The sequence below is a fragment of the Bidens hawaiensis genome, unplaced genomic scaffold (genome assembly GCF_021521415.1).
Source record: "Bidens hawaiensis isolate Kalapana, Puna unplaced genomic scaffold, B.hawaiensis_p1.1 tig00009540_1, whole genome shotgun sequence".
Classification (NCBI taxonomy): Eukaryota; Viridiplantae; Streptophyta; class Magnoliopsida; order Asterales; family Asteraceae; genus Bidens; species Bidens hawaiensis.
The window spans coordinates 496,429-517,850 of record NW_027491708.1 but is presented as its reverse complement, the minus strand read 5'-3'; the positions used below and the strand labels follow the sequence as shown (position 1 = coordinate 517,850).

Sequence of the window (21,422 nt, the reverse complement as noted above, 5' to 3'; positions counted from 1 at the left end):
TTTGCCTTAACACTGTACCCGCATCCATCTTACGGTTACTTGGTTGCCAAGGTAAGGGGTATTTTCCCGCTTACTTTTGAATCTTTTTGAATTTTGAAATTCGAAGAGTTGGTGAAAGGATAAGAACAGTCCAAACCTCTGAAACATCGTGCGACGGTTTCTTCTGACTGTGTTAGGACGTGCAGGAAGTTATGGTGACGTGACAGTACATGGTCATTCCAGACGCTTTTTCAGGCGCGTGGGCGCGATTTTTCGGGCGCGTGGCCGCGAAATTAATGGTACGCGTCCTGTCAACAGCTGTTGCCAGCTTGCTTTTTGCCACGTGTCATAGTTTCATTGCACCTTCGATTTCTCTCTCTTCCGCATTAAATGCATCGCATTAATTGCGATTAGTATATAAAGGGGGAGAGGGTTCTTTGTAATCCACACTTTCACTCTTCTCTTCATCTTCAGAACGATTTCCGGCGAATACTCATCTTTCAGTCGAGCATTCTCTTGAAATCGTTTTCTTCTTTCTTTTGCAAGATGTCGTCCCGTGATCTCGAATCTACAGCCGATGACAAGAGTACTGCTGGCGAGTGCCAGTGTGCTCTGCCTGTCGATCTGTATCAGTACGTCGTCAGGAAGTTCATGCTCGAGTCTCTCGAGCCTGAGTTTCCTGAACCCCATCAGACGGTGTACGATGCCCCAAGAGGCAAGATCGGGGTATATGCTGCATCCTTTGTTTATGGGAATCTTAGGTTCCCATTGACAAAGTTTGTTTACCGTGTCCTTGAGAGGCACGGTGTGCACCTGACCGAGGTGCATCCGATGGCGATTGCCAAGGTTCGCCACTTCGAGTGGGTGTGCCGGATTCTGGGCATTGAGCCCTATGTTGACCGCCTGATGACCTTCTACTCTTGGAGGTGCATCCAGGGGTGGTATACTCTGATAACCCGGATTAAGGGTTTGAAGATTTGCGCAACCGAGCGCAGTCTTCGCTCGTGGAAGCGGGAGTTCTTCTACATTTCGGCTCGCGCCATCCCCCTTGCCATGAAATTTAAGAATGGGCAAGCACTTCCCAGCCTTCACGCCTCCAACTACCAGGAGGAGGAATGGTTTTCGAAGATATCCCGATTCCAATCTCCGGTTTACCGGTTTGCGGAGTCCGGGATGGTGATGCTGGGGATGAGCCGGGTGTGGAAGGATGCGGATGCGCGAAAGATCCCGATCGTCCTTGAATACGGTTCGAACTCTGTTCCTTACGGTATGCTTTGTTTCTTTTTGTTAATTTAGAATCTCTTCTAACTTCTTTCCTGTTTATTTCAGAGGGGAACGACTTGCAGTCGCTCATGTACCCGCGGGAGGCTGACGGTCCCGCTCGGATGGGTACTCGCGCTCTAGACGAGAACGAGTTGCCCATCCTAGAACAAACGGAGGATCGGTTCGTGGAGGTCTACCCGCTAGGCCACGAGATCCTGAGCGCCAGGCGGCCAGGTAAGGCGCTATTCGACCCTCGACCCCTCAATGTTGAAACCTCTGCTGGAATTCCTCTAATCGTATGTTCTGATGAGGAATCCGCAGATGGTCCTCCGTTGGTGCGGAAGAAGAAGGCTGCCGGCGGGAAGGGGAAGGAGAAGGTGGCCTCCACTGCCGATCCGGCGCCTCGGTCTGATTCGGAGACCGAGAGCGAAGAGGTGGCGGGGAATCCCGGTGGTGATAAGACCGCCGCTCCGGAGGCTGCGACGATAGTCACCTCCGGAGAGCCCAGGATGACAACGGTGACCGGCGTGAAGAGGCCGGCTCCATCGGGTTCATCCCCGCCCGTCCGCACTTTCAGGCTCAAGAAAACCCGTAAGTACAAACTTCCTTTATCTTTTAACTTCATAGTTTTCTATCATTAATACTTTTCTTCTTTGTGCAGGCGTGGATGTTGACGCATTCCAGGGTGGAGCGCAGAGTACTCTGCCCATGACGGTAGGCTTGGTCAGCCTACCTGAGGCGACGACCCAGGCGCCTGCGCCTGCTTCCGCTGGTTCAGTTGCTCACTCCTTTGAGCCGACTGTTCCAGCTGTGATGACGTCACCGCCGGCTGTGAGTGCTATTTTTACCACATCTTTCACCGAGCCGGCGGTTACTTTTGCTGCGGATTCCGCGGCGGCGACCGCGGCGGCTTCTACCATGCCTCCGTCATCGGCAACGACGGCCGATCCTTCAGGTATGCATGGGGCTTCTCGCCAATCTCTGCCTCCTTCCCATCTGCCTGACCTCTTGGATGGATTTCCGTTGGGTTCAGGTGATGGGTTTGGCGGCTATCGGCCTGTTATTGACCCTACAGGTGCGTAGGGTTCTTTTGGCCTATATATATATATATATATATATATATATATATATATATATATATATATATATATATTTTTTTTATATCATCTTTTCCTAACTGCTTTTTGTTTTTTGCAGTGTCGGATTCCAATAAAGTGTATGTTCCACGATGGAACATTCGCCGAGGAACAACCCTTCGCACCCCTGTGGAGTGCGTGGAGTGGGCTCGTCACGCTGCTCCCAGTGGTGCGTCGGAGGAAGCCATGGCTAGCTACCAGGAGGGTAGGCTAAGCAATGAGCTTCGGGTTCTCCTGGCCCGGATGCAGCCGCGCGTCGAGCTGCTTTGTCGTGAAAACGACAAGTTAAAAGCAGCTCGCCTTCAGGAAGTAGCTCAGGCGCGGGCTGTCCGGGAGGAGAACCAAAGACTTACCGCAGTGGCTGCGGAGAAGGAGAAGGCCTTCAAGGCCCTCGAGGTTGAAGTTCAGGCCCGGCTCGAGGCCCGTTCCAAGGCTGCCCAAGCTGTTAATGAACAGCTTCGGCTGGCTAAGGAAACTGCACGGAACGCAACCGAGAGGGCCACCAAGGCTGAAGCTGTTGCTGAGCCTCTACGCGTGGAGAATGAGGAACTTAAGGCCAAATTAGAGGCTCTCCAGCAGGCTCATGATGCCTTGGCGATGGAAGACGCCAAAAAGCTCCAAGAAATCTTGGACCAGAGGGGGGTGCTTGACCATACTGAGCGTAAGCTAAAGGGCATCGAAGAGGCTACGGCTAAAGATGTGTTGCTTGCCAACCTCAACAAGAGTGAAGCCGAACGCGCCCGTAACGAAGCTCAAGCTGCCCTCCAAGAAGCTCTGGTTGCCAAGGAATGGCTTATTCGAGAAGCGTTGTCCCAGGTAAGCTTTTCATGTCTTTACGCTTTTCTTTGTAAATAGAAAAGGTTCTGATAATTGTATTTTTTCTTGTAGGTTGTGCATCGGGTCTTTGCTGAGACGTCGTATGACGATGCTATGAGCGCAGCCCTCAACGCTTCTCACGAGGATGGGGAAAAGGTCGGCTTCCTGCTTGGTCTAGGGTTCGTTGAGAAAGGCATCCCGCCTTCCAACTTCCCTTTGTATAATGTTGATACTGAAGCTGTTTATGACCAAGCAGTGAATCAGTATGCCGCCTTCCCGCATCCGGTGGTGGAGAAGGTGAACCAAGTTGCTGCTGCCGATGATGGGCTAGCTATCCTTAAAGCTTTCCTTGAACTGCCACGCTCTACTGATGGTGCTGGTCCAAGTGGAAGTGGCTCTGAAGCCTGATCCTGAAGATCCCTTCCCACTGCTAGGATAGATTTAGCTTGTATAGATTTATTTTCTTGTAGGCGGGTAGTTACCCGGCCATTCTTGTAATGAATCATTGTGAAATATAAATCTTTGTGCGGGTAAGACCGCTACTTTCTTTGGATTCCTTGCTTTATAAACGTTATATGACTTGCATACTTTAGTTTAAATTAGCAATTTTCCAAGTGTTTAGAATAAGTTAACCTTTGAACGTGGTAGATAATAGGTTGAAGTTTTGCTTCCTCTTTCGTGATTGTGCGGGTAGGACCGTCACTTGCACTTAGTAGGATGGCTAAACTTTACGTACATCTGACCTGCGTGTAGGTTTTCCTCATCCTTTTTTGAAATTTCTAAGTGTTAGGATAAGTTAACCTTTGAACGTGGTAGATAATAGGTTGAAGTTTTGCTTCCTCTTTCGTGATTGTGCGGGTAGGACCGTCACTTGCACTTAGTAGGATGGCTAAACTTTACCTACATCTGACCTGCGTGTAGGTTTTCCTCATCCTTTTGTTAGAAATTTTGTTTTGAATAAGTTTTCCGTTCGACGCGCGGTTTGCCAATAGGTTAGTGTTCAGTTTCCTCTATCATGATTCATGCGGATAGACCGGCACTTTCATTTAGTGGGATGACTGAACTTTTCCCCTTCAACTGACCTGCGTGAAGGTTTGTCGTTTTTTGGGTTTATGCGGGTTTTGCCGCCTTCCCCACGCAACGACTTTCCACGTAATTATGCGGTGAAAACCGGCATATCCGTGTTGAATAAATTAACCGTTCGACGCGCGGTTGTTAATAGGTTAGTGTTCAGTTTCCTCTACCATGATTCATGCGGATAGACCGGCACTTTCATTTAGTGGGATGACTGAACTTTTCCCCTTCAACTGACCTGCGTGAAGGTTTGCCGTTTTTTGGGTTTATGCGGGTTTTGCCGCCTTCCCCATGCAACGACTTTCCACGTAATTATGCGGTGAAAACCGGCATATCCGTGTTGAATAAATTAACCGTTCGACGTGCGGTTGTTAATAGGTTAGTGTTCAGTTTCCTCTATCATGATTCATGCGGATAAACCGGCACTTTCATTTAGTGGGATGACTGAACTTTTCCCCTTCAACTGACCTGCGTGAAGGTTTGCCGTTTTTTGGGTTTATGCGGGTTTTGCCGCCTTCCCCATGCAACGACTCACACTTATGTATGCGGTGAAAACCGGCATCAGTGTTGATAGTTCATAAAGTATAAATGTAAAATCATCAGCGTCGATGTTTTAAGGAGAATCATTTCCATTAGAAGTGGCTCTTGGCCTTTTCTTTACAAATTTGGAATTGATCTACATGCAAACTGTGTAATTGAGCTCCCTTCCATGTTGTTGGGATGGGAGTGCCATCGAGCCGATACGCACCTGGTTCGGGATCTCGTTCTTTACGCAGCATGTAGTCTCCACATTGAAGCTAGAAGTTTTTTGTTTTCCCCAGCTGGGGTTCTACACGCATCAGCCTGCTCATCGTTCATTGCGCCACGAGGTGCGCGAGCGTCCCATCTCTGACAAATGCTTCGACCATGTCCTTTACGTCTGTGCATTCTTCAGTGTTGTGGCCTTTTGTCCTGTGAAAGTCACAGTATTTGCTCCGATCAGCATTGGGACGATGTCGGATTATTGGAGGCTTTGGCCATGGGAGCTCCTCGGTGGCGAATATCTCGGTGACGCTTTTGGTGAGCGGCGTCCATCTGGAGTTCTGGTTCGACTGTACGTTACCCCTTCCGCCTAACCGATGTTGCAAGCCGGATGAGGTGTCAAAGTTTACCCTTGACTGCCAAATGGCTAGCTTCCGTTTTTTGTTTAATCGGGCGGTAAGGACGTTGTTTTCTCTTGTTTTTTGGGTGTAGAGGTTTGTGCTCTGTGGGAGATATCTACCCAGTTGCTTCTCCGTTTCCGCAAAGCGTTTAGCTGCTGTCATGATGGCATCCCATGTGGATGGCATGCCATCTTTACCCGTTAAGGTGCGGATGAGCTCTGGGTCGTTCGCGCCCTGAATAAAAGCAGCGCGAACAAGATCTTCGCTAATGTTACCCAGACTTAGCTTCTTCGAGTTGAAGCGAGTGATGAAGTCTAGCAGAGATTCATCTTCCTCTCGAATGCATTTGAGGATTGTCCATTGCTCCTCGGTATACTTTCTTTGCTGGCTGAAGTGTTGGCTAAACTTCTGTTGGAAGTCTGCCCAGTCGTAGATGTGGTTGACCGGTAGACGATCGAACCACGCTCTAGCAGCCCCAACAAGCGTCATTTGGAACATGTAACACCACGTAGGTTCCGTCCAACTACTGACGGTTGCCCCCGCTATGAATCTGTTCAAATGATCATCTGGGTCAGATATACCATCATATGTGCCTATGCTTGACATTTGTTTGGCACTTTTTGGGGCAATTGCTTCCGCAATGTCCCTTGCAAATTTGGACGTTCCCGCATTTGCAACGTTTGGTCTGAATGTTTTGGAGAAGTCACGTGGACTTCCACCTGTGTTTTTTGGTTTGAAGGCTTCTCTAAAATGCCTTCTCGGTTGGGAGTCCGTTTCCTTACGCTTCCCTTTTGCCCTATGGCGAGGGTTCGCGTCGGAGTCGGATTCCTCCGAGTCATCGTCCAAGTATTCTTCGAATTCGTCAGCCTGTTGGACGGAACGCAAGCGTTCGTCCAACTCAGCTTGGAATTCCTTTTGACGTGCCTCCGCCCATGCCTTAACTTCATCGAGTGTTTGGCGGGGGAGCCTTGTTCGTTTCTCTAACTGGGTATCGGTGAATCCCAGTGAGCGATTATTTACTGCACTTGCCCCAGCTTGGGTAACTGGGGTAGTGTTCGTAAAATTTACTTCACTTGCCCCGGTTTGGGTAACCGGGGTAGTGTTTGTAAAGACTGTGTAGTCGCCGGTACTCCCCCCAGTAGCTGGGGTTGTGGTTACCGGAGTTTCTTTAACCATCTTTCCAAAAGTTTGAAAAAACTGGAGAAAAATGAAGTTCTAGCTTTTATGCACGGATGGCTCCAATGAAGAAACACTAACCGGACCCCGGGCAGATTACGAGTAACCTGGGGGTTAGATAGATGTTTCCCACGAGGGGTTAGACCCAGAAAAGATGGTTCTTCTGATAACCTGCAAAACAGACACCGTGAGCTTGTCACTGAGAAGGGGGGGTTCCTCCTTGTGACCACCCTCCGGCGTGAGAATCAGACTAGATTGCTCTTTAAATATAAATGTATATTAAGAGATTGCTAGAGCAGATATCAGGTATAATATGATAATGTGATAAGATATGATAAGATGAGATGATCATACCATTTGTGGTATTTATAGCCGAATGTAGGTTTCCAAGGAGGTGTGGCCTGCTGAATAGTATTCCTGTTCTACCAACAGTGGCCTACGCACGTGCCCTGCTGGTAGTTGGTGGGTAGGCAGCGGCTGATAGTGACCAGGCCTGCTGTGTACTATTCATTTTCCACCAACTGCCGGCTATGCACGTGGTATGACAGGAGTTGGTGAGTAGGCAGCGGCTAATAGTGACATACAGTACAGGAGCATGCTGCTCGCCATACTGTTGTCAATAAGCTGTCGTATCTTTAGTCAGATCTTTTGCCCATACCTCGTCAGGTACTGTACAGAAGATCTTCCCGTATCGTACGGACTGGCTTTTGGGCGGGAGTATTCCCCCTCCCGCCTTTGTGCGGGATTGTCCCCGGCTTTGCTCATTCCTTCAGGTGACACTGAATGATTGAGAGCTAAGTGCCTTGTGCGTGTAGCCTTGCTGCGCGGGTGGCCTTCCCTGATGGCTTGTATCCGCAGCTGCGGGAACAGGCAGAGTCCTTCACCATTGGGAGGCATTTCCTGCGGGAACAGCTTGCGTACTGCGCGTAAGGACGCCACGTGTCTGAGCATGGTTGGTCCTGCGGATCCAGTTGGTTTCTGCGCAGACGTCCCTCTTCAAGGTGAGTCTTGCGGGTCCACCTGGGCTCTGCTGGGACCTACCTCTTCAACGGGGTTTTGTTGCCGTCTTTGAACGAACAGGGAATTCAATTGTCATAAAAGGTTTTGAAAGAGCGGGTTTTAAAAATATGGAAAGATGTAGGTGTAGAAGATGATAGATGGTTAGGTTTTAATAACAAGACAGAATTACAGAAATTGTCTTTAATGTTTGCACTCGATTTCACCAATTGCCATTTATCTTTGAAATTGATTTGTTTTATCCTTTACGTTTACAAATTCAACAACGTTTGTCCTTTGACCCTAACTCAGTTAGTGTTTACGTTAAATCAGATTATGTGCTTTGAACATGAGGACAAATTAGTCATTTTACTTATTTATTTAAAATCTAGGGTAAAGTTCAAATAAAAAGGACAACAAAAATGAGAAAGGTAGGAAGGAATCTAGTCAATTGATCTTATATTTGAATGTTTGAGATTAATTTAATAAATAAAAATTGATGGAGAGGGTTCAGGGACCAAACTGAAATATCTTCATTATTATTATATTATTATATTATTAACCCATTAATCCAATCCCATAAACCCGTTTACATCCAAACCCGTATACCCATTTGTGTAACTTGATCCTTAATCTTCGTATTAGAAACGGAATTGATTTTGTAAGATTGTGTATAGGTCAAAAACGATATTGCCGACATAGTTTAATTAGGAATTTGAAATCCTTTTGATACATATCGATTTCATTTTTCTAGCCGACACCCCTCATTCTCATTATACCACCTTTGTTGGCTTTCTCTCTCCACATGCAAGTCACATGTCAATTCCCCAATCATTTTAAAATGTCCATAAATTTTTCATACGACATTATTTTTTTAAAAAAGATTCACCATATAATAAGCGTTTTTTTATGTTTAATATGAGTATCATATTGTTATATAAAAATAAAATAAAAAAATAATGGGTTTTTTCAATGTTTTCACGACCGGATCGGACCAGAAGGTCGAACCGGTTGGACCGGAATTCGGTGGCATCAACGGTCCGGTTAGGCATAGGTGGCTCGCTTTTGAAAAACCCGGCCGGTCGACAACGATTGAACGGTTGAACCGGGAACCGATTTCGCGATCGAACTGAATATAGAGAGGAATCACCGGTGCAAAGACTTTCTGTATCGGATCTTCAAGTGGAATGGGGGAGAGAAGGGTCGGATCTGAACATAGAACTACGGGCCAGATTGGAATGTGATGCAGCAATGAGTTGCAGAGATTATGGGATCATGAAGATGGTTGATGTCACATGTTTGCTGCTGCATATTGAAGAAGACGATCAAAGAAATGAAGGATATTTAGGGGTTTTTATTAACTTTAAAATGGGATGTCTATTGGGCTGCTAGTTATGATTTATGGGCTCACACATTTGAAACTAATGTCATATTGTCATGGATAACAAACACAGACTCATATACATACAAAATCAGGTTCAACCGGTTCGACTAGTTAACCAGTAAGGTGTCCGGTTTGACATCTGATCCGGTTTTGAAAACATTGGTTTTTTTAATTGCGTTTTTTTGTTGTTCATTGTGTCTTTTAGTTGAATTTTCATATGAATTGTATTATAGATTTTGATCATTATATTTTTCAATTGGTACTCATATTAAAGACAAAAGTTAAAACAAAGATTACGTCATTGTGTCGTTTTATTTGTCATTAACTTTTAGTCATTGTGTAATACGTTCATTGTCTTTTATTCGAATTGACATATGACAACTTCATTTAATTTGAGAAAAATAGTATTGCGTTCATTTTATATTACGTTCAAGTCATTGTGTAACATGTTGTTTCCATTGTGTTTTACATTTCAAGTCATTGTGTTATATATATTCACCATTGTGTCTTACGTTTTGGGTCATTGTGTTACATGTGTTCACTATTGTGTCTTACGTTTTAGGTCATTGTGTTATACGTATTCACCATTGTGTATTACGTTTCAATTTATTGTGTAACATGTATCTCACTATTGTGTATTACGTTTCAAGTTATTGTGTAACATGTATTAATCATTGTGTTTTATGTATTAGATAATTTGTTGTTATTTTATCATTATTTTTACATATTATTATTACACAACGGTTTTATTAGTATTTAAAAAAACATAATGATGAGTTGAAAGACACAATGACGAAAAAACACAACGACGAAAAAACACACAATGATATGCGAAAAGACACAATGACGAAAAAAGGCACAATGATAAGCGAAAAGACACAATGACAAAAAAGACACAATGATAAGCGAAAAGACACAATGGTGTGCGAAAAGACACAATGACGAAAAAATACACAATGATAAGCGAAAAGACACAATGGTAAGCGAAAAGACACAATGACGAAAAAAGACACAATGATAAGCGAAAAGACATAATGGTGTGCGAAAAGACACAATGATAAGCGAAATAACACAATGGTGTGCGAAAAGACACAATGACGTGATTTTTGTTTTAAATTTTATATAACAAAAATCATACTCATATTAAAGATAAAAAACGCTTGTTATTATGATGATTTTTTTAAAAAAATATCATACGAAAAAGTTATAAACGTTCTAAAATGATGGGGGTATTAACATGTGTTTTGCATGCTGAGAGAGAAAATGTGTACAATTACCTCTATACCCTTTTTCTTTTGATCCCCACTTGACACATGTCAATTATTTATGGCTTTTCACCCTTCTCATTTTTTTTACCCTTTGTAGAATAACTTGAACTTTAAAACCTATATTGATAAAATAAAATAACTTTAACCCTAACCACCACCCAACCGTAACAACCTTCAAGTCTGTCTTCGTCTTCAACATCTGCTTCTCCTCATAGGCAAGCCACCACCTACAAGTAACCATCTTCTTATCAAACTTGAATCACACCAAATTTGGAGCTGAAAAACATTCACCAAATATGGAACATGATAATGTGATACAATGAATTTCACCTCAGCATCATTCAGTAGATCCAACAGTAAGTTCTTCACATCAGATTTCTCATATTCATTCTTTTTTTGTGGCAATTTCATCAGTTGGTTCGTCACACACGATTATGGTGTGCAGATAGGATATGGTTCAAGGGTCAGAAATGCCTTTTGGGCGAGGGGTTAACATGTTTGGTTATGGCGTTTCATTGTGATGATGTTTTTTTTCCTTCCGGCATCAAAGGCGCTTCAGATCTATATCAACCTTGATGTCGAGATAATATGATTTGGTGGACTGCTTATGATGATTAACGCACAAAAAAATATGTTTTTTTGCACCGTGCTTGCCGGAGATGAAGGTGTCAGTGGGATAGTGTTGCTAATGTTGGTGTTGAGAATGCTTGGGCGATGGTGGACTAGTGGTGGTGTACAAAGAAAAAGAAAAGACAAAATGACAAACTTAATGATAGAAAACATCATTTACGTTCAAAAAACCTTACATGGTTCGTCCTTTTCACTAACGAGGGTTAACATTTCCCTTTAAATCCCGTCATGTGCATATCACGTGAGGTCAATTTGGTCTTTTACCCCCCTCAAGGGTTATTTACGTAACTAGCTTAAAATTTTGGCCTTTAAATAAATAAAAGTTTTTCTCTTTTTAACCTTCATCCTCTTCCTCAAATATTCATAACTCACCCCCTCAATTGTGTAACCCTAGAAGTTGAAGAACAACAACAATCAGACCACAATTACTAGTCGTCGATACGCCACCTCCGCACTGTTCATCCTAGCCGTCGATACGCCACCAGCACACTATTCATAAAGGCTTTACAATTACCACCACCACCGATCTATACCCCTTCACATCCCCTTGTTCATGGCTACACCCAATTTCCCACCATTATCCCTTTCTTTCTGTCCGACCATCGCCAAATCGATGTCGCGTCCGGCCAAATTGAACACAAAAAGGTGATTAGATATTGAACTGATTGGTTTGTTGTTGGTGTAAAATGACAGATTTATCCAAAAATAAAAGGGCCAGGAACTTATTGGTTTGTTGTTGGTGTATTGGGCGAACACAACGACGACGGTTACGGGTGGATATTATGACAGATTTGTATATCTCGTTGTAACATCACGGAAATTTCGAGTCAAAATTGTCAATTTTTCAAGTCTAGGGATCAATTCTGCCAAATTCCAAACTCCAAGGTTAAAAATGAAAATTCTTATGTCCTGACCCATCGCGCTACGCGATGGATCAGAAGAGAGACCCATCGCGTATCGCGATGGGGTGTCTGACAGTGAGACGCGGGGCCTGCCACGTGTCACACCGTCTGCCACGTGGCGACACGTGGCAGACCTATGTTGTGACTGGTCAGGGCTACGTCGCGGTACGCGACGGGTGTTCAGGAGGCCGTCGCATACCGCGATGGGACCCAAGATTTTGCCTATAAATAGCAGGTCCGGGATCTTCATTTCCCACACCCAAAACCTGTATTCCACTCTCTCTATAACATCTCTCTATACCTCGAAGTTCGTGCCCTCGATCCATCTCGATAATTGTGCTCGATTCGCCGTTTTCCGCGCCATACCCCGATAGTCGTACCACCACCCGATGATGTTATGAGCAAGATGATGTCCTTGGAGTAACGTCCCGATAAGTTACCTCGTAAAGCGTGTCGACGTGAAGGAATATTGTAGTGTCTCGTTTTGCGTGCCGAGAAGGAGTATTGATCAAAGCGAGAGTTGAAAAGATCAAGCGGCGTCGAAGTGCTGCTCGAGTATCTAGGGATTTTAAAACCGAGTAAGAGGTAAGCATAATGCCGAATTAAATAATAATAAAATATTATAAATGCTTAACCCTAAATTCGTAAATATACTCGATGCTTCAAAGAAAATAACAAAGAAAAGAAAGAAAGAAAAGATATATATATATATATTATATGTGTGTTATATAAATATTCTTTGTTATAAATATTATTTAAGTATAATGAGTATACTTAAATAATAAAGAAATGAATGCGTTTCTTAAAGAAGAAGAAACGTAGGGTTTTACAAATAAACTAAATGTTTATGAACTACTTTTAAACTAAAGGTTTTTAAGTAAAAGAGAAGTGAACTAAAGGTTCATCGAGATAAATTAAGACTAAAGATCTTAAGTCGGATTGTATATCCGACTAACAAAAGTTATACTCGTACTATAGGTGCGAGATAGCAAGAGAAAGACTCACGGACGGTGTTGGAAACCGATCCCAATCAAAGGTGAATACGCCCCACTTTTACAAACTTGTTTTCAATCAAATAAATGTGTTATGTGTAAAACTTTACATGAGATTGAGTATCTCTAAAAACATTGTAAATAAGAGTATAAGCCTAGCCCTCAGGCTGTAGTATACGTTTGTCTGGATCCTTACATATGTGGTTAAATGCGGTGGGCACATCGCACCACGCTTGGTCACGACCTCCAGCCACGATGGGTCGGACCTAAGTTATGTCCGAGTGAGACTGACGGTGTGTATATTTATGGTACCTAAGTTATGTCGAAACGCTATGGTGTTTTGCTGAGGTGACCTAGTGTAGAGACTCGAGTTTATAATGAAGTTGTTTTAACCTGATTATTCCTAATCCATAATGGACCGGACCTAAGTTATGTCTCGAGGGGTAATCAAGTAAAAGAAATTATTTTTAGCGTCAGCATATTCACCAGTAATCATTGCTGACGTATTTTATAACATTTTGCAGGTAATCAATAATAGAGCTTGTGAAGACGAAGGGCTTCCGATGGCTCGGATAATTTTTGTTAAACTTAAATATAACTAAATGGTGGTTTTTTAAACTAAAAACAAGTAAACGTAAATGGAACTTTCGTTCCATCTTTTGTATTGTAAATATTTTACAACTTTGATCCTGATATTTTGTAAGACTTCCGCTAATTGAACGCAACTCTGATTTATATACAATTATGGTACCAACTGTTGGGTCGCACTCCTAGCCCTAAGATGGGGGTGTGACAGTCGTTCACTAGCGCAGTCGCGCTTGTTGGTGATTTGGATCTGTAGGTGTTACCGGAACTATAGCTTCGTCCTCTGTAAAACGATGGTGGTTGCAGGTGCGGAGAAACTCTATCTTCATCTATGTTGTCGGGGATGGGGAACCGCCACCGGCAATGGTTGCAGGTGCGGTGGTAACGGTCCGGTGGGTTCTTGTTGTTGAGTGTTGAGAGAGAAAGGCAGGAAAGAAAGAGATATAATGTGTGTTCGGGAGAGAGAGAGAGAGAGAGAGAGAGAGAGAGAGAGAGAGAGAGAGAGAGAGAGAGAGAGAGAGAGAGAGAGTTATATTTATTACAAACGTACATTTTAGTTTTAAGTATTAAATTAATTATAATATTACAAGACTACCCTCATATGCATTGCAGAAGATAAGATTTAACGAAAAAATTTAACTGGGTTAGGCTCAAAGGACATAACGTGAAAGGAATTTGAAACATGAAGGATGTATACTATTATTAAGTTTGCTAAAGGACATAACGTGTCTTTTTTTGCCATTGTGGTTTTTGTTTACTATTGTGTCTTTTTTCGTCATTGTGTTTTTTTTTGTTATTGTGTCTTTCAACTTATCATTGTGTTTTTTTAAATACTAATAGCACAGTTGTGTGATAATAATATGTAAATATAATGATAAAATAACAACAAATTATCTAATACCTAACACACAATGATGAATACATATTACACAATAACCTGAAAGTGAAACACAATGATGAATACATATAATACAATGACCTGAAACGTAAGACACAATAGTGAATACATATAGCACAATGACCTGAAAGGTAAAACACAATAGAAACTATATATTACACAATGACTTGAACGTAATACACGATGAACGTAATATTATTTTTCTCAAATTAAGTGAATGACACATGTTAATCATGAACAAAGACCATGAACGCATTACACAATGACTACAACACAATAATAAGTACTTAAGTAGAAAGTCAAATGTTAAGCACAGAGACACAATAAGTACTCTTTGTTTTAGTTTTTATCTTTAATATGAGTAACAACTGAAAAACACAATGACCAAAATTCATAATATAATGCATAGAAAAACCCAATTAGAAAACACAATAAACAACCAATAACACAATATAAAAATACTCACTATATAACCATATTAAAGATAAAAAACCCTTGTTATTATGGTGAATTTTTTTTCTAAAAAAATGTCGTATGAAAAAGTTATAGACGTTATAAATTAATGAAAGAATTGGCATGTGACTTGCATGTAAAGAGAGAAAATCATGTTATTACATATGTCATTCTCATTAATTTTTATTTTTAAATTAATCTTAATCATTCAAATATATAATATTAATGGATTAGATTCTTACCATTATTAGAGCATTTTCATCCCATTCCCTATAATTATGTGTGGGGAGTTTGCAAATTATATGGTGGGGTTATGAGTGATTGTGAGTGTAAATTATAAGGTGGAAGGAGAAATATAGTGATTTTTTGTAAATTTGGGGAACATTGATTTGCCCCTATTTATTTTTTAATATTTGTTGGATTGATTGTGAGTAGAGGAGAGAGAAAACTGTAATGATAAATATATAAAAATTATTATTTAATTAAACAGAAGAGAGAAATATAATATTTTTTAGTGTAATTATAGTGATAGAGATGGTGAATGGAATGAGAATGCTCCCATTATCCTTTATGTTATAACCTTATCCAATTTTTATAATTTAGATTAGTTGGAAATTGAACCGCCAGAGTTGGAAGTATAATTCTACGTATTCCAACCTAATTTGACTTGAGGACTACGTTAACATGCAAAGTATAAGACCTTGATATTACTACTTATTAAACAATTTCGAATAACCTGCGCGCCAGATCCGGTAAGCCCCAATGTCTAGTCCGTACGGTATTTATCTCCGAATATTCAATCAAATGATACTTGTGAATGTAGGACCTGAGACTCGTTCCTTGCATGTAATAGTTGACGTCAAGCCGGAAACAATAGAGATCCATGATTACTATCGTGGAGTTGAAAGGGAGATTTTTGGTAACACGCCTCCTTCGTATTATCTCATAACGTTCACAGCGAATAACGATTCTGTGGTCACGGCTACATACGTGTTTTATGATGAAGAGGGTAGGGTGAAGGATTATGTTGTGAGTAAAAGCGTTCACCGATCCGCTTTCAGGATGGCAAGAATTGTATTGTGGTGTGAGTGCATACGTAATGACCGGCTAGAGGCTGTAGAAGCTGCGGTGAAAACAAGTAAATGGGGTAAAGAGTTTAAAGAAGATGAAGAAATTTGTGCAGCGTGCCATGAAGAATACGATGCGGAGGATATGATCGGCACGCTAGAATGCAATCATAGCTATCATAAAGAATGCATCAAGAAGTGGATGATGAAGAGCAACAACAAGAATCGTAACTGTCCGTGTCCCCTTTTCAGGGCGAATGCTTTCTTTTTGCGACGTTTATGCTTTGTTCGGTAACCCCAAACAGGACTTGCTTTTATTTTAGTTCCTGATTTCATACCAAGTGTAATTCTTAATGCATTATTTTGGACGTATCACATTCTTATGGCATACTTCTACTGCAACCTACTACTTTTCACTTTATTTTTCTTATATATTTGCACTTATATCCAATGTTATATTGTATGGCAGTTGAATTTATAACACTGCTGCTGAAGGAGATTCATAACACTGCTGAATACAAAGACTTTCTTTGTGTCCTAGTCGAAGAGGTTCTAATAGATCACTACAAGCCCCGTCATGTTAGTAGCCTATCTCAAACGACCATCTTCGTTATCATTCAGAATAACATGGGGTCATGGTTACATCATGGAACTTCTACATGCCTATGAAAGATCAATCTGAATCCTCGACTGAAGTGAACGGCTATCATTCGGTTCACAATAATGTTCTGGATAATGTTATGCGCGATTTGAACAATCCCCTATCCTGAATAAGCTCAATACTACGTATCAACATGTTATCTGGATCTTAATTTCTCTCATTCAATTAACGGTTTATGTTTTAAACCATGTTCATGAAGTTGAGAGTTTGAAAATTCTTTGTCATTACTCTTTGATTTGAACTTGGATTATGATAGTAGTACATATTTTTTTAAGTTGTAGAAAATATTGTTGTGAGAGTTTTATTTAAGTTGTTCTTCACTCAAAAGTGTTTAAAGTATTTTAATTCCTACCCATACAAGTTCTGATTGGGTTATTTAAACCACACTCCACCCAAGCATGTGCTCACTAAGTTGACTAACCTTTTTTCTTTGTATGTTTTACACTTAAAATTACAGAATCGATTGATACAAGTGTCATATACGCTATATTATTCAAGCGCCTTATCACTCGTACTCAACAAATTTATGTGAGCCGAAATTAATCAAGCCTGTAACGAACGAGTTACAACTTACAAGTAAGCTATGAGTTTATTTGTCGGTAACTATCAAAATACATGATAATTAGGGGTTTGACAATACGCCTTTTGATAACAGACATATAATGACCATGTTTTATCTGCAAATCCCGGTTACCAACTCAAAGATTTTGACTTATTTTTGCACCATAAAATATTTTAACTTTTGTCAACAACCCAAAAATGTTAGGGAAATCAGCATGTATTTCCTTATTAACAGAGAATCAATATAACCAATCAACCACTTGAAAACAATTCTTTTACCATGACTTCACAGGAGAGATCCAACACTTGAAAGCTGTTTACGGGCCATGACTCACGGACAAAATCATCTCCAGAATCTGACAAGATTAAACAAGATAACTTTATGTAGTTATTTTCTAAGATGAGCTTAAAGAACATTAACACCAAGCGTTCTTGCTGTCCCATGAGAATTTCATCGGTTCACTTTACACCAACTATAGTAAAGCTGATTTGACTATTAGTCAACATGAATCACACCACTATGATACTAATTAATCAGAGATATGGTGTTTGATTGTGCTAAAGTTGTGATAATCATTCGATGTTTGTGAAAACATAGATAGCTACCTTATGAAATGAAAGTTATAAATCTCTAAAATTAGGTTAAAGGGGTATACATGTATCTTCATTGACACTTAAATAGTCAAAACCTGAATATCTTTATACAAACATATGAAATAGATTAATGGGTTAAATATCTAAACAAACAAACTTTCTTATTTTTCATGAAAAAGCCTCTCAACTCACTTTGATCTACTAAAGTCCCCCAACTTGTAAAAATACACGAAAAAGTCATTAAACTAATTTTTGTATATCGAAAGTCCTTAAACTTGTCCAAAATCTACACATTTGTGATTTTATTTTAAATATAATGACTTATTAACTCTTAATTGATCAAAATTTGACAAAGTAACATCCTAACATTTTTGTTAAAACAAAATTATATCATCTAAATTTAGCCAATCAAATAGTTAACAAGTCATTATTTAACAATACTTCAAAAGTAAGTGCATTCTAGACAACTTAAGAGACGTTGGCACACAAAAATTAATTTAGCGACTTTTTCATGTACTTTCTACAAGTTGAGTGACTTTAATATAGCAAAAGCAGGCTGAAAAACTTATTCATAAAACATAAGAAAGTACGGTGGTATTTATGGGATCAACTATCAACCCTTGATTATTATAACTTCAAATCATAGAAATCAGATTAACATTAGCATATCAACTGAAACTTATGATTAAAAAAAGCATATACCTTTTAAGTATCAAGAAAAAGAGCGAACTTTTTGAAAAGAATCACACTCAAGCATCTATGAATCCGAGGGTGATTGAGACTCCTGAGATGGTGGTGGCCAAATTGATGAACCCATATAAGGCGGAGGCTGCTGTTGTGCATAAAGACCAGGATCCAGCATCGGCTTATTTCCCATCATCCCTGGCGGAGCCAACTGCTGAGCTGGCATGTAATAGTAAGGATATGCGTCCGATGGCCCGCCACCTGGAAGAGTGACAGGTGGCATAGATGTCACGGCTTCATCTTTAGGATCCTCTCGGGGGACTATGTCAACCAAAAAGTCAAAAATATCAGTTCTGGTAATTGCAGCAGCAATGTCGTTTTTCTGTAGGGTCCGCCTTTTATTCTCCTCAGTATGATTCCATGACCGCAAAGTCAGCTCTAATATGAATATTTCACATGCCCTGGCAAACACAATTGGCGCTTCTGCTGATATCATTCTCACATCTTCATCAGCTTTCATGATCTTCTTGATTCTTGCTAATGGAAGACTGTGGTTCTTGAAATCATTGACATTTTCAATTTCTCGATACTGGTTTGACCAAAATATTTGGAGCTGTTGCTGAAGTTGATGCAGCTGGTGTTGTTGGATTTGCTGATAAGCCAATTGTTGTTGAGCTAATTGGGCAGCAGTGGGCGGAGCCGTGGCAGCACCGCCTGGTGGTACTAGTGGTGGTCTGCTGCAGTTGCTCATTTGGGTTGAATCATACGGGTTTGTTGCATATGATAACTGACTTACATTGCCCATGATGTTGTTACCCGGGGTCTGCCCGTGCCCTTGTGGATCCATTTAGTTCAAATTTGGTTACTGCAAAAACAATAGGTTAGATTTATGATATCAAAAACATTATTTAAATCATGCTTAACGATGAGTGAGATCTAAAAGAAAACATAATTAGTGTTGGATAAATCGGTATTAATTGGCAACTAGGTGCTAATCGGTGATCCACTGATTAATTTTTTAGTAATCGGCAACACTAATCGCTAATCGGCCTAATTGTCGCTAATCAGACATAATTGACCCTAACTCCGGCGATTTCGGTCCCGAGTGGGTTGAGGATGGGTTAAAATCTGTTTACTTACAAAATTTTACATATAAAATGTTTGTGTGTATATATATAGACGGTTCAAGGTTCATTGGGGAACCACAAAAAAGTGGGGATTCCAAGGAACCATGAGAGTTTTAAATGTAAAAAAAACTTGTTTTTACATGTAAAAATAATATTTTTTTTCATAATTTTTTTTGGAGTTTTAGCATATAAACACATGTAGAAGACGCTCTAATAGAAAAAAAAAAGTAATTTTTGTATAAAAATGTTTACTTTTCTTTTTCCAACTGTTTTTTTCAAATTTTTCTTCATTTTTTTTATTTTAAATTTTATTTATTAAAACGGATTCTACAAGTGTTTATATACAAAATTATGTAAAAATAAGTTTATTACATTGAAAATTGATTTTTTTAATAAATTTTTTACATGCAAAACACATGGTTCCACACTTTTATTTGTGACTCCCTAATCTGATTAATGCTAAAACTGAAAATAACATACAAAAATTCCAATATGATTAATCGCTAGTCAGTAGCCCACGAACCGACTAGCGCCTAGCAGCATTGAACATACTGAAAAGCTGATTGAATAGTTAGCACATTCTTGTCTAGGCCAGCCCGAACAGAAAAGACCCAAACTTTAAAAAAAAAAAAAAAAGCAAAAGTTTTGTCACCCGAAATCCTAGTAGAATTAATTTATTTCAGTGTGTTTATTCATTAGGGTTCCTTCCAATATGCAATTTAGATAGTAAAAGCTAAAAGCTAAATCACGATCTAACGATGGACGAGAGAGAAGAAGAAAGAATAGAACCTGTAGAATTAGGTTAATGATGCAGCAAGCGTTTAAATCCAATCCAATCCTATCCTATCCTGCAAACAAATCGAAATAAATAAAATGAAATGAATTTATTTTAGGGGAAACAAACAAGACAAGAGAGTGAGTAAGTGGCGATTCTTACACACATACAAGGAAGGAACGAGAGAGAGAGAGAGAGGAGAGCTGGGTTTTATGATTATGATTGTGATATTGATCGATCAAGTGATGTTGGTGTCGTCTTTGTAGGACCAAATCCCATAAAAACTCATCACCCGAACAAACTTACTTGAAAATGTATTTATCAATCAATAATATGAATATGACGATCAGATCAATTCAGAAATGAATTGTTCTCACATACATTTTTGGCCCACATAACATCTTCCAAGTTTTTTAATTGTTTCCCTTCACTTAAGTTTTTTTTATAATTGTGTTGGGATGACAGTGTTTTAACATAAACACACCCTATATTTGTTATTCATGTAAAAATATAGTCCATGTAGGTTAAGTAAATATAACTAAGCAAGTCACTTTATTAAGTAAACATGTCTAAAAGTTAAAAGGTTAACTACAATTAAATTAAGTTACATAAAAAAAATTCAAGCTTATAAAAAATATATAAGAGAAAATACTGGTTAATAACTTAAAAAAAACTTTATTAAATTTCAAGGGCCGTATGGTAACCTTTATTAAAGTTCATGGATAGAAGCGTGAATTGTTTAAAGAAAAACTATGTATTTTTTTTATCTCAATTTAGTGGCTTGATGTCGGAAAACAATCCTTCATAGTGTGAGTGGAAGGCACCCATTAAGAAATTATCTTATTAATAGTTTTTGTATAATAATGTAGTTTGGACTTAGTATAAAGTTTTGATATGATTAAAAAATCAAAGGCTCTCTTGCTTAACAGTGCTAAAGAGTTGGACAAAACTTTGCATTTACAAATATCACCCCTACAAATAACTAACAACTAGTATTTTGACTCTCGCGTTATACGAGTATAAAACCTATAAAAAAGAGTCCAATTGATTCTCTAACAAATCAAGGAAGTTAGAAACTGATATAATGCAACTCAAAAACAACCTAATAAAACAAAGTTTTGTCCAATACGCAGATTTCCTAAATAGGTGGTCCATTTGGTGGATAGATTTGCAATAGAAAATTTAAGGACGCCAAAAGACATCAAAGCAGTGGCTATACTGGACCTTAGAAGTTTAATAAAGCCTACTATTTGGATGAA

General features: G+C 39.9%; 1 pseudogene across 1 annotated transcript; it reads right to left on the bottom strand.

The window, feature by feature from the left end:
* Positions 1–17,151: 17,151 nt before the first annotated feature.
* Positions 17,152–19,413, bottom strand: LOC143532671 (nuclear transcription factor Y subunit C-3 pseudogene; annotated as a pseudogene). Its single transcript, XR_013135222.1, has 2 exons — positions 18,280–19,413; positions 17,152–17,339 (listed from the first exon to the last, which is right to left on the bottom strand). The product of XR_013135222.1 is annotated as a nuclear transcription factor Y subunit C-3 pseudogene (transcript).
* Between the last annotated feature and the right edge of the window lie 2,009 nt (positions 19,414–21,422).